Below are 14,408 nucleotides of genomic sequence, written 5' to 3'. Positions count from 1 at the left end.
CACAGCCAGAGACGGACTGAAGTTCATATCACTCATATAGTCTCATTAGCCGGTACAACACATGAGTCAAATCAATAACCATGTTCATTATACGTCTCGGAGCATTTTTTATAATGACGATGTAAGCTATCGAGACGTGAAATTAGTTTATTGCACTTATTGCACTGAAATTGTATTCTTTGAACATTATTAGAACAACCGCTTCTTTCATGTCTGCGAGCATTTGAGGTGATAGTAAATGACGCACCACAGTATTTGCACTGATGCGAAGTACGCTCTTCATTAATTGAAGTATTCAATGATGATGAAACTTCAGTTGATGGTGGAACAGCACATATCGAAGTCTCCTCCAGTGTTGTCAGAGGCGTTGCCAACGGGATCTGCTCCAACATCGTCGACGCCGACGTCAAGGTTCCCGCAGTCGATGGTACAACCTCCATCGAGTTCGTCGTTAAAGTCGGTAAAGATGCCATCGAGTTCGCAAGAACAGGCAATTACGCGACTTATGCACCAGAAGAAAAAACTAGGTGATCCGTACACCGTCGACGGCAGTAACAAACTAAGCGTCCTGCTGTCTAGGACTCGTTTATATACATTAACCGGTTTGAATAATACGCTAGTCAAATCAAGAACAATTTACTAAAATACTAGAGTCAAAACAACATTTAAAAAAATAGAAGCACCGACAACGAAAAGGCAGCACATTTGGAAGCACCGACAACGAAAAGGCAGCACATTTGGAAGCACCATCATCGAAAAGGTGGCACATTTGTCATTGGCTCCAATATTCATTGGCTCCAATATTCATTGGTTCCATCAGTCTATTGATTCTATCAGTCTAGTGACTCCAACAGTCATTGACACCAACAGCCTTTTTCTTCATCAGCTCCAATGATATTTGGCTAGAATGCTACGAGTCTAAGAGACTATGAGGCTACAATTCCACGAGTGTACAAGACTCCTCCAACTACCTTCAAGTGTATAAAGCTCCAAATGCTCCATCAGCTCCAACACGTAATGTACGCAATGTACGCGCAATACATGCAATTTACACACAATAAATGTAAATGATTACACAGTACACACAGGAAACGGAATGTACACACAGCACACACACAGGAAACGGAACGTACACACAGTACACACAGGAAACGGAACGTACACACAGTACACACAGGAAACTAAACGTACACACAGTACACACAGAAAACTGAACGTACACACAGTACACACAGGAAACTGAACGTACACACAGTACACACAGGAAACGGAACGTACACACAGTACACACAGGAAACGGAACGTACACACAGTACACACAGGAAACTGAACGTACACACAGTACACACAGGAAACGGAACGTACACACAGTACACACAGGAAACGGAACGTACACACAGTACACACAGGAAACGGAACGTACACACAGTACACACAGGAAACGGAACGTACACACAGTACACACAGAAAACGGAACGTACACACAGTACACACAGGAAACGGAACGTACACACAGTACACACAGGAAACGGAACGTACACACAGTACACACAGGAAACGGAACGTACACACAGTACACACAGGAAACGTAATGATCACACATACAGTAGCGGAAACACACACAGGCTTAGTTGGAAATCAGAATACAAGAAATAAAAACATTAAATTTTTACTTTCAATATTTTATTACTTCTCAACATTACACAAATACAAGTAAAACAAGCCATTATTGTATGTAGCCAGCATTCCTCAGTTCCTTGAGTATGAAGGATATTTCTTTGATGCAGGAATAGTTTCCTGCACAAAGCGAACCATGTAGAAGTCTTAGCCGGTCAACCAATATGTTTGGATCTTTCCATGATGTGTAATCATTCTCTTCTACCACCATCTTCCTTGCACCTTTATAATAAATATTATGATCTCTGGTGTCTTCCGTTTTACCACCAACCTCAGGGTAACTTTCATGTTTGAGACGGTGATCATCACAAGCTTGATCAGATTTATTTAATATATCACGTCGTTTCCACCGTTTCGGTCTCAGGACATCGCCACATTCTTCGATCTTGACAGCTCTAGGTGCTTCATCACAGTCTATGCCTTTGTCAACAGCCTCAGAGTCACTGTAACAATCACTGTAGAAGACATCCTCTTCACCCAGATTACCGTATGAATTCGCTATCGATGATGTCGAAGTGTCTTCATCGTCTTCATGCTTCCTTTTTAGGAGTCCATCATTTTTACAAAGAATGGAGGATCTACTGAATATAGGCTTGAATGTATTCTCACTTTTCACGGTGTTGATACTTCCATTAGTTTCAGTCTTCCCGAAGCCATTAGCATCCTTCAATTTATGTTCTTCCTCACGATCGGGTGAGCTAATACCATCACGCTCAGGACAAGGAAAATTATTGTCATAATGCAGATCACTCTTCTTTAGCCTAGTGGATCCATCGGTGTCCTCTATGCCGTAAGTAGTCTTGACTTTACATGTTTTACCATGTCTTTTTAAGCTGTCAATTCGTGTTAACAACCTGCTACAACGATTACAGCTTAACATGTTGCGTAGTGGGTTTCTAGCACAATCATTCTTCTCATGACGTCTAGCATTCCTTCTCATGGCAAAATCCTTGTCACAGTATCTACAGCGGCTTCCTTCCGATTCAGCTATAGATATCAAACCACGATCCATGATAGCTTCTGTGACTAATGTTAGATACAAACTGTCAGTTTTCTCCAATTGGAACCATTTCTTAAATAGAGTTTTTGAAATATTTCATCAGCGAGAGTTAAGTTATCTAATGCAAAGCAAATTGATGCAAGTAGTTCCGGCTGTCGTCAACAGATGGCGCCACGTGTTGCTTGCAGGTAAATAATATATATTTCATTAATGTAGGATGCGGAACGCTCACTATCGATCGCAAAGGGAGGTTGGCTTCGATAGTATCCAAGGAGAAAAAAGTTCGTCCTTCCTGCTAGTGCTTCTCAGATTTCTCACGGTCCGCCATCTTGGATTACGTCGTCACGACGGCCATCTTGGATGGGTGTGACCTTGACCTTTGAACGAAACCGCAGGAATGATCGCAAGCACACGGATTTACCATCAAAATATTGATAAGAATAATCAGGAGCACACGGAGAAAACCATCATAATATTGGCAAGAATAATCAGGAGCACACGGAGAAAACTGCCACAAGTTTTCTTTGATATCATTAAAAAAAAATTTTAAAAAAATAAAAAAAACGAAAAAAAAAAATTCAAACAATCTGGCTTGTACTAGAACTCTATCTTTGCTCAACAATGAGAAGTTCACAAGCTAGCAGAATGTTTGAATTTTTTTTTTTCGTTTTTTTTTATTTTTTTTTAATTGGAGAAAACTGACAGTTTGTATCTAACATTAGTCACAGAAGCTATCATGGATCGTGGTTTGATATCTATAGCTGAATCGGAAGGAAGCCGCTGTAGATACTGTGACAAGGATTTTGCCATGAGAAGGAATGCTAGACGTCATGAGAAGAATGATTGTGCTAGAAACCCACTACGCAACATGTTAAGCTGTAATCGTTGTAGCAGGTTGTTAACACGAATTGACAGCTTAAAAAGACATGGTAAAACATGTAAAGTCAAGACTACTTACGGCATAGAGGACACCGATGGATCCACTAGGCTAAAGAAGAGTGATCTGCATTATGACAATAATTTTCCTTGTCCTGAGCGTGATGGTATTAGCTCACCCGATCGTGAGGAAGAACATAAATTGAAGGATGCTAATGGCTTCGGGAAGACTGAAACTAATGGAAGTATCAACACCGTGAAAAGTGAGAATACATTCAAGCCTATATTCAGTAGATCCTCCATTCTTTGTAAAAATGATGGACTCCTAAAAAGGAAGCATGAAGACGATGAAGACACTTCGACATCATCGATAGCGAATTCATACGGTAATCTGGGTGAAGAGGATGTCTTCTACAGTGATTGTTACAGTGACTCTGAGGCTGTTGACAAAGGCATAGACTGTGATGAAGCACCTAGAGCTGTCAAGATCGAAGAATGTGGCGATGTCCTGAGACCGAAACGGTGGAAACGACGTGATATATTAAATAAATCTGATCAAGCTTGTGATGATCACCGTCTCAAACATGAAAGTTACCCTGAGGTTGGTGGTAAAACGGAAGACACCAGAGATCATAATATTTATTATAAAGGTGCAAGGAAGATGGTGGTAGAAGAGAATGATTACACATCATGGAAAGATCCAAACATATTGGTTGACCGGCTAAGACTTCTACATGGTTCGCTTTGTGCAGGAAACTATTCCTGCATCAAAGAAATATCCTTCATACTCAAGGAACTGAGGAATGCTGGCTACATACAATAATGGCTTGTTTTACTTGTATTTGTGTAATGTTGAGAAGTAATAAAATATTGAAAGTAAAAATTTAATGTTTTTATTTCTTGTATTCTGATTTCCAACTAAGCCTGTGTGTGTTTCCGCTACTGTATGTGTGATCATTACGTTTCCTGTGTGTACTGTGTGTACGTTCCGTTTCCTGTGTGTACTGTGTGTACGTTCCGTTTCCTGTGTGTACTGTGTGTACGTTCCGTTTCCTGTGTGTACTGTGTGTACGTTCCGTTTTCTGTGTGTACTGTGTGTACGTTCCGTTTCCTGTGTGTACTGTGTGTACGTTCCGTTTCCTGTGTGTACTGTGTGTACGTTCCGTTTCCTGTGTGTACTGTGTGTACGTTCCGTTTCCTGTGTGTACTGTGTGTACGTTCAGTTTCCTGTGTGTACTGTGTGTACGTTCCGTTTCCTGTGTGTACTGTGTGTACGTTCAGTTTCCTGTGTGTACTGTGTGTACGTTCAGTTTTCTGTGTGTACTGTGTGTACGTTTAGTTTCCTGTGTGTACTGTGTGTACGTTCCGTTTCCTGTGTGTACTGTGTGTACGTTCCGTTTCCTGTGTGTGTGCTGTGTGTACATTCCGTTTCCTGTGTGTACTGTGTAATCATTTACATTTATTGTGTGTAAATTGCATGTATTGCGCGTACATTGCGTACATTACGTGTTGGAGCTGATGGAGCATTTGGAGCTTTATACACTTGAAGGTAGTTGGAGGAGTCTTGTACACTCGTGGAATTGTAGCCTCATAGTCTCTTAGACTCGTAGCATTCTAGCCAAATATCATTGGAGCTGATGAAGAAAAAGGCTGTTGGTGTCAATGACTGTTGGAGTCACTAGACTGATAGAATCAATAGACTGATGGAACCAATGAATATTGGAGCCAATGAATATTGGAGCCAATGACAAATGTGCCACCTTTTCGATGATGGTGCTTCCAAATGTGCTGCCTTTTCGTTGTCGGTGCTTCCAAATGTGCTGCCTTTTCGTTGTCGGTGCTTCTATTTTTTTAAATGTTGTTTTGACTCTAGTATTTTAGTAAATTGTTCTTGATTTGACTAGCGTATTATTCAAACCGGTTAATGTATATAAACGAGTCCTAGACAGCAGGACGCTTAGTTTGTTACTGCCGTCGACGGTGTACGGATCACCTAGTTTTTTCTTCTGGTGCATAAGTCGCGTAATTGCCTGTTCTTGCGAACTCGATGGCATCTTTACCGACTTTAACGACGAACTCGATGGAGGTTGTACCATCGACTGCGGGAACCTTGACGTCGGCGTCGACGATGTTGGAGCAGATCCCGTTGGCAACGCCTCTGACAACACTGGAGGAGACTTCGATATGTGCTGTTCCACCATCAACTGAAGTTTCATCATCATTGAATACTTCAATTAATGAAGAGCGTACTTCGCATCAGTGCAAATACTGTGGTGCGTCATTTACTATCACCTCAAATGCTCGCAGACATGAAAGAAGCGGTTGTTCTAATAATGTTCAAAGAATACAATTTCAGTGCAATAAGTGCAATAAACTAATTTCACGTCTCGATAGCTTACATCGTCATTATAAAAAATGCTCCGAGACGTATAATGAACATGGTTATTGATTTGACTCATGTGTTGTACCGGCTAATGAGACTATATGAGTGATATGAACTTCAGTCCGTCTCTGGCTGTGGTGATGAACGGATCGGATAGACATTTAAAGTCATGTAAAAGTCTTAGTCCGTACAATAAGAAGACTGTTTGAATCGAGGAATCCAAAAGGCTTTAGTAATTTGTCAGTGTTTTTTTGTACCTGTAGTAGTGTAGTATGTATGTAATAAAAAATTTTTTAAAAGGACTTGTGTTGTTTTTATTTTCTCAAACCTAACACTTTTTTAGTATTTTTTTTAAATTAAAGTTGTTTTGTATCGGTCAGGGATCGAACCAAGGACCTTAGTCGATCCAATCAATCAGTATATATATTAAAAATTTATTTAATGAATTTGAAACTTTTTCCCGCCTCTCTAGCATTAAAATTACGAATTTCCAATATGGTGGTCTTGACGTCTGATAGGATGATGGTAGTAGAGGATTTAGAGTCTCTTTACGAATGTTGAACATGGTTTATTGAAATTATTATTTTTTACATAAAATTAAACATTATTGCATCGATCGGGTATCGAACCGAGGACGGGAATCGATCGAATCAATATGTAAATTAATGAGTGATTTTTTTTAATGAATTTTGGAACTTTTCCCGAATTTGTAGCTAAATAATTACGGATTTTCAAGATGGCGGCCAAATTTCAAGATGGCGGGGGCACCTCGGTAATAAATGTTTACTGCACTCTAGCGGGTAAGAATTAAACTAACATGGCATCAGCACACTCTAGCCGACGATACAATTATGATGATGGCTTCCAGCATCGAAGACAAGATGGCGGACATGACGTCATACTAGATGACGATATATATGCTTTGAAAAAAGTGGTGGGAGTCAGTCTGCTAGCACCCACCATTGAGGAAGGAGCCTGTCGCCATTTTTAATTTTTTTTTTGCCCTCACCAGGTTCGAACCGAGGACTCCAAACTCCGTGTCGTAAAAGTATATTTTTTAAATATGTTTTATTAAAAATTTTATTATTTGAATTTTTTTATATTTTTTAAAAAAAATTCATTAAAATCGGATAATAAATAAAAAAGTTAAAGATGGCGGCCGTAACGGAAATTGCAACGGTGACGTCATCATCCAATATGGCTGCCATGACATCCTTATTTTCAAGGTCGGCGGCTTATAAGCGGCTAGCTCTTAGGAGTTTTAAGCCGCTTTTAGGAGTTTTCGTTTTTTCTAGGGCAACGCGACTTTTGAGGATTTTCGAAATCCTAATTTTTGAACTGTGGAATTATTTGAGATTTTTTGGCGGAAATTTTTTTCAAAAAAATTGAAATTTTGGTGATTTTTGAGGAATTTTGGGCAATTTTTGCCCAATTTTGGTCATTTTTGGCGATTTTTGAGGATAAAATTCCAGGTCAAGGTCAAAGGTCAAGGTCAAGGTCATCCAAGATGGCCGCCGTGACGTCACAATCCAATATGGCGGACCGACAATCACAATCCACACCCAGAACCCGTGTCCCCGGAAATACTTTCCTATACTACTAGTATTCAGTTTTTGCTACTAAAATAAATAATTTTTGAGAGGGATAGGAGAACCCCGAGAAAACACGCCTACTTGTGGCATCACCCTAGCGCGATTCCTATCACTTACGAAAAGCTGGGAGTGATTCCGCCGGAAATCGAACTCGGAGCATCTTGGTGTTTATGCTATGTACCTGTTTGGTAGAAAATTACATACTTTTCTAGCATTATTTCGTACTTTTTAAAATGATCCTCACACGACACAAGAATGAAACTAAATGCACTTTTTTATAATTTATTTTCTTGGGTGCATATTTTTGTTAAGTAGTTGAAAACTAACAAATACATAGTTGTTTAATCTAAACTAGAAAATTCAAACATACATACCTATCCATCGCTAAAATAACAGAATGAAGCACTCTTTCATATTAACATTTTAAAGGCACACCACACAATCTTTTTCTGCTGTGCTTGACCTGATCTGGCGAAGTCGGAGACAACAATCGTGACAGGTTGGATGAGTTTTCTCACGGATATCGGGTAGAAATCCCGTAGATAGTTTTCAAATCCAGGAAGAAAAAATATTTAAAAAAAGAGAGACGAAAGATTATCTTGTGTTTACTGGCTACAATCGCATTCTAACTTTTCATAGGCACGTATTTCTGCACGTATTTATGACAGCGATATTGGAGGCTATTTATACATGTTGATAACTTCCCCTATTTGTGTCACAGATGCAGGAGAGCAATAAACATTCCCGCGTGTAAACTGTCTGACCGAATTCAAGTATAAGCTACAGGCCATTTTAAGGGACCTCATGTTTTAAATAAACTAAGGCGGCTGTATTTCCAGAACGATAAAATGTTAAAAAATATTGTTAATTAGCACGCTGCAACACTGAAACACAGTTTGAGTGCCACAGTGCCAGGAATATATGAATATTAGCGAACGCATTAGAGAAAATGCCGATTTGAGTGATTACATTAGGGGGGGGCCATGGCCCACCTGGCCCCCCCTGTAGGCACGCCTATGCGTAGGTGACATGGTTTCTCACACATTAACATACTATCTTCAATGATATAATGAAAGATTTTTTGACGTGACAACGTCTAATAAATCGATGAACGCCGGCTGCACGCACGAAAAAGGATGACTCATTGTACCGTTACGCTCATTGTACGCTTTCGCCGCATCTATCTCTCGTCCACTCGATTGGAACAACCAGCGATTTGACTTTTTCGAGGCACATTAAATTTGAAACACTCCCATTCGTTTTTCCTATCATCGTCCTATCCTTAACAGAATAACACAGATTGGAAGAATTTAAATAGCAAACATGTATAAAAGCTATAGTTAAAAAAAATCTCTTCCTTAAAGTAATAAAGATATTTGAATTAATGAGTGCAAATGAATGTAAATTTATCAATTAAATTGTAGATTTCATTTCACTCCTTCTTTGTATCCATACAAAATAAAGATAATTCAATAAAAATGATTCACTTTTATTCATAAAAGTATGAAATCATTTCATCAATGTTTTGTTAAACTATCGTCCGTAAACCGACTTTACAGACAACAAATTTTTTTCATAACTTCGGGGATAGGTGGAGGTTAAGATATTTCGCCATTTTCCCTCTCCTCTTCCTCTGTGTCGGCTAATGTGTTTCCGTGGCGAAATGATGGGACATTTATCGTGTTGCTTCGAATAACTGTGACGAGTACGGGAATTTATGACATCTAACCGCCGAACCGAGAAAATTCATGTGTTTTCATGTTGTCAATACACTTATAATACGATACTAGGATACCAAATTTAACGTATAATTCTTTAAAGTAATGCCTAGCTTGATAAATATACGACAATTGTGTTTACTAAGTACATTATGAACGCGAATCACGCGTAGTTCCCGCACCCGCCGCTAAAATTCGCTGCCGGAACACCTACGTCGACCATCCAATTATTTCATCAGATAAAAGGGACAAAGATTAAAAAAAATAAAAAATAAAAAAAAACCAGCTTTGGGCCTGATTTTCGACAATAAATTGTATTAAAATACTTCCCATCTTGTTAAAAAAAAATCATTAAACATCAATACATTTAGTATAAAACAAAGTCGCTTCCCGCTGTCTGTCCCTATGTATGCTTAGATATTTAAAACTACGCAACAGGTTTTGATACGGTTTTTATTAATGGATAGAGTGATTCAAGAGGAATGTTTATATGTATATCATATGCATAATATAGTAGAGAAACGCTGAAAATTTTAGAGGTTTCTAATGTAATGTCGTAAATAAACACTTTTTTTTGCGCTTACATTGCAAACGCTGGCTGAACCCCACGAGATAGATCAAAATAATGTACTACAGTATTGTACACCTTAAAAAGGTCTACAAAAAAGTCCGCGATGGTATATGTCTATCTCTAAGGGATAACCCACAATAACCATTTTTTATTCTTTACGAGAAATAATGGCTTATTTACAAAGCGATTTTTAACAATACAGCATTAATCCTTATCCAATTAAGTCCCTTAAATACATTGTGAATTATGGCCCTTTACAGCATGTAATTTAAATGAATATTTTCGAAGATATTACAGATTTAAAATACAGGGACATTTAGCCGGGGGGCCGGTATATAAAGACATTCTGTAGTATATTTAGTATCAGCATTGCACCCAGCTAGTTTAATTATATAAAGTTTCCTTTTGTCCGCCACAGATGGCAGCACAATGGTTACAAATTTCCGTTCCTTTACTTCCGTTGCATTACGAAATTACTCCCACCAAATGTCGTATACTGAGAGCTAAGATTTTACACAAAAAAATATAAAATAATAATTCATATAGTCATAAAACGTCAACAACGTGGGGTTTTGACAAGCAGTTACATGATCATTCTCACATCACTGCCTTTGTGATTTTTAATTTCAGGTGTTGTAACAGCTCACGTGTGTGTGTTAAAGACGATCTTCCTTATTGAAAACTGTGGTTTTTCAGAAATAAGATTTTTAGGAATACAATTCATGTGCCTATAAATATTTTTTTTCGTCAAAAACTTCTAAAATACTAAATAACAAATATATTGGTCAATAGTTTGTGACTCAGATTTAACTGTCAATAATACTTCAAGAAAATATATACATCGATATACTCACTGACTGATGCACACTTAATTAAAATATGTTTGTACAAAAGAAAAAATTTAATTAATGTTTTAAATATTTGTTTGAGTTTAATTTATAACATGTTGGAATGATAATGCTACAGTTCCTAAAAACTAAAACGCTACAAAACTACAAAAAAAAATATTTTTGCAAAACTCCGTTCCCCCGGAGAAACCCCCGAAATGGCCACCGCATGGGGAGCCCAAGAAAAGAAACGGGCTCCCCATTTGGAAACCACCTGGAAGGTTTTTTTCTGTTCCACCCACCGTTTCTTTGGTAGCCTGACTTGTTACAAGGGATTGTATTCCTACCAGAGAAAATGCCACCATTTTGTCTGGGAAATCCACCTTGGAGGAGCCGGGGCGCGAACCCGGGTCCTACAAGTCACAAGGCAGGCGCTCTACCCCAGAACCAGAGTGGTAGAGCGAATACTTGCAGTCTTCTTAACACTGACATGATGTTATTCCACGAGTTTATTGTAGTTTCATGTGTCCTTAACACGTGCATTATGCACGTGCAGTAACATCTAACCTCGGTAACGAACAAATTTATGTGTTCTTATGTTGAATTATGTTATTTCATAACAGTGAAATATAATTTGTATAACTAGTCTGGAAATTTTTAGTTGATTTCCTGCAAACAAACTTACAGTCCCGCTGTACAATAATTATATAGAAATATAGACTAGTAAAAAAATATGTAAGAGTTTGCACTGTCTATGGTAAAGTATTTTGAAATAAATGTTATATAATAAAAGGTGTGCTTACAACCATGCAGTTATTGCATAAACATTTTATTTATTTGGTTTAAAAGCCACAGAAAAGTTTTTTTTTTTATGTCCATTTTGGCTTTCGTTTGTTTTACCGTGCTTAATATGCGCAGCTATAATACTGGAAAGCTATTCAAACTACTGTTTGCAAATAGGCGTTTTCAAAATCTTATATTACTTACGAAATATATGATAGTGTTGGAGATGTCAAATTAAAAGATACATTTTCATACTGACATCGCCGGAATTTCAGATAGTGATGTACTGACCTTAAATCGATCCGTTTGTAAAGAATAAGAATTTAGATGACTAGTTTTATGAGATTTATTTAGAAAAATTCATATTGTTTGAAGACAATTATATTTTATTAGACCTTGCAGCACTCCTGAGTACAGAATTCTTGGTAATAGCTTACCTCAGGCTTAAGCAGGAGCATAAATCAGAGTTTAACAGGAGCATACTTAAATGTTTTATTTCATACAATGAAACTCTTTTGAGTACACAACCATTGTCGTCCAAAGCGTGCCAATAGTTACCTACATCAAAGGTATCACAACCGACACTGTGCCTATCCGGGCACATACACGGCACGCAGAGCTTCAGAAGAAACAGCACATGCGATTTGAAAACTGCTCAAGAGGAAACCACACATAACTTAGAAACACACAACTTAGAACAGTCATAACTTAGAAACCTCGAAAAATCCACGTAACCTAGAACTGTCATAAGTTATAACTATCATAACTTAGAAACACACAACGCCTAACCACATAACTTAGAACTATCATAACTTAGAAACACACAACTTAGAAATGACATAACCTAGAAGATTCTATCTTGTGTATTAATAAGTTATGTGTTTCTAAGTTGTGTGTTTCTAAGTTGTGACAGCACTCCTGCTCAAGATATCAGATTGGTATCAGTCTTCGAAAAGCATGTAAGAATTTTATTTCCGCATTTGTTTTTAAACTGTATTTTTTATGAGAGTTAAAAGGGATAAAACACGTGTTTTCAGCACAATTTTTAGGCATGAAACATTTGGTACAGATTTTTGAAATCACTCAAGGGTCTTTAATCACAATTTTATGTTCATATATCCGCCTCATAATGTTATGGTACCTACTACACACCCTATGCACGACGAGTCCACAGCCTTGGGCTTGGATGTGATACCGCTCTAGAAGTACCAGTGAGCGTCACACTTATCATCCCACCTCACAAACTGTTTTTTTTTTGTCAACCAAACACCCACGAAAACTGCTCTTTGTTTAAGAAGCGTTGTGTTGAAATCACATTATTTTACACTAAAGTGCAAATTTATGTTTTGGTTATTCTTCTACGGATTTCATACAATCGAATCAATGTTACATTTGTCTTTGGTCGACGAGCTGGATTCATAAACAAAGCGCGTAAAATGGACAAGAGCAGCAATATTACGGCGTGTGTTATGAACAGCCGCGGAATGTAGGCATCTCACCTCGTGAATAAATATTTACGAATTACCGCAATCAGAAGAATGACTTCACAAGCCTACAGACACAATGATTACTAAAGTGTTTGGGATTCTAAAAAACTTAATTTTTTGTGTTGAACCCGGCGACATCGGGTCCGATAACGAGGGCGACAACTCAGTCGACGATGACATACACAAAGCTATGTCAGCGGTGTTGTTAATGTCGCATCTGGCGGGGATAGGTTCCGTGAGGAATTTTGCATCCCGGAAAGGAAAAACTTTCGAGATCTCTTTTATTTCCGCCCTTCATTCGGCGTGGATTCTGTGCTGCATGATTTCGCTGGCTCTTTTGGCAGAAATGCAGGTGGTGGATGACCTATATCCTAACGTACATGAGATATTTAATCATATTTTCTTTATCTACTTCATTTTCCTGAATGTGGAGGTTGTAGCGTCAATCGGAGTGTCGGTAACGGCAGACTTCAATATGAAGATACGATCATTCCTGAACCAGTTGAAGGAAACCGACCAGCTCGTCGTCGTCGACAGAGCGGGAGTTTACAACTCCGCGCACAAGGCGTCGCTGGCGGGCATCGCGTGCTTGCTGGCGTACGAGGCGCTCACGTGGTTCCTGCTGCTCGACCCCGCGCGCGCGACGCACGCAGACTGCTTCGTGTTCGCCGGCAACCTCGCGAACGGCGCGCTGGCGTGCAGGTTCGCGGCGCTGGTGCTCACCTTGGGCGACCGGCTGGCGCGGGTCAACGGCCAGGTGGACGACGTGGCGACCAGCTTCCGCGAGCTGTCCCGCCTGGTGGACAGCTCCGGGGGCAGGAGGAAGTTCATCGTGCACAACGCGCGCCAGGCGCCGGAGGTGTTCGGCTTCACGGAGCGGCGGCGCCAGCTGTTCTGCGCCGACCAGAACGCCAAGCTGCGGGTCGCGAAGATGAGCTACCTGGCGCTGTGCCGCATGGCGAAGGAGGCCGGCTCCGCGCTGGGGAACCAGACGGCGCTGGTGGTCTCAGCGGCGCTGCTGGGGGTCTTCTCCGCGGGCCGACACCTCGCCGACCGACTGTCCGGGGCCGGCGACGCGCGTCGCGACGCCCTCCACGCGGCGGTGGCGCTCCAGTGCGCGCCGGTGCTCGCGCTCGTGTACGGGCCCTGCCTGCTCGTCGCGTGGCGCGCGCGTCGGACCAGCCGCCTCCTCCACAGGGTCCGGCTGAACCTGCCGCCCCACTGCGCGGCGCCCTGGGAGCTGGAGGAGCTGTCCCAGGTCGTGGCGCGCGACTCCATCAGGCTCAGCTTCGCCTACGTCTTCCTCGCGCTGGTGCTGTTCGGTCTGCTCGTTCACTGTTGCGTCCTCTTCCACCCTCATTTCAAACAAACACCCCGCTAGTTGCGCACGTGGAGAGTTACTAGAGCTTCTGCCCGTATTTATCTTCTCATATGTCCATCTAACATCTGAGAAGATATCCTACCCACAGTGGTTCTTCGATCATCGACTCCGCT

The sequence above is a fragment of the Bacillus rossius genome, chromosome 1, assembly GCF_032445375.1.
Source record: "Bacillus rossius redtenbacheri isolate Brsri chromosome 1, Brsri_v3, whole genome shotgun sequence".
NCBI lineage: Eukaryota > Metazoa > Arthropoda > Insecta > Phasmatodea > Bacillidae > Bacillus > Bacillus rossius.
Note: the sequence above shows the minus strand (reverse complement) of the source record.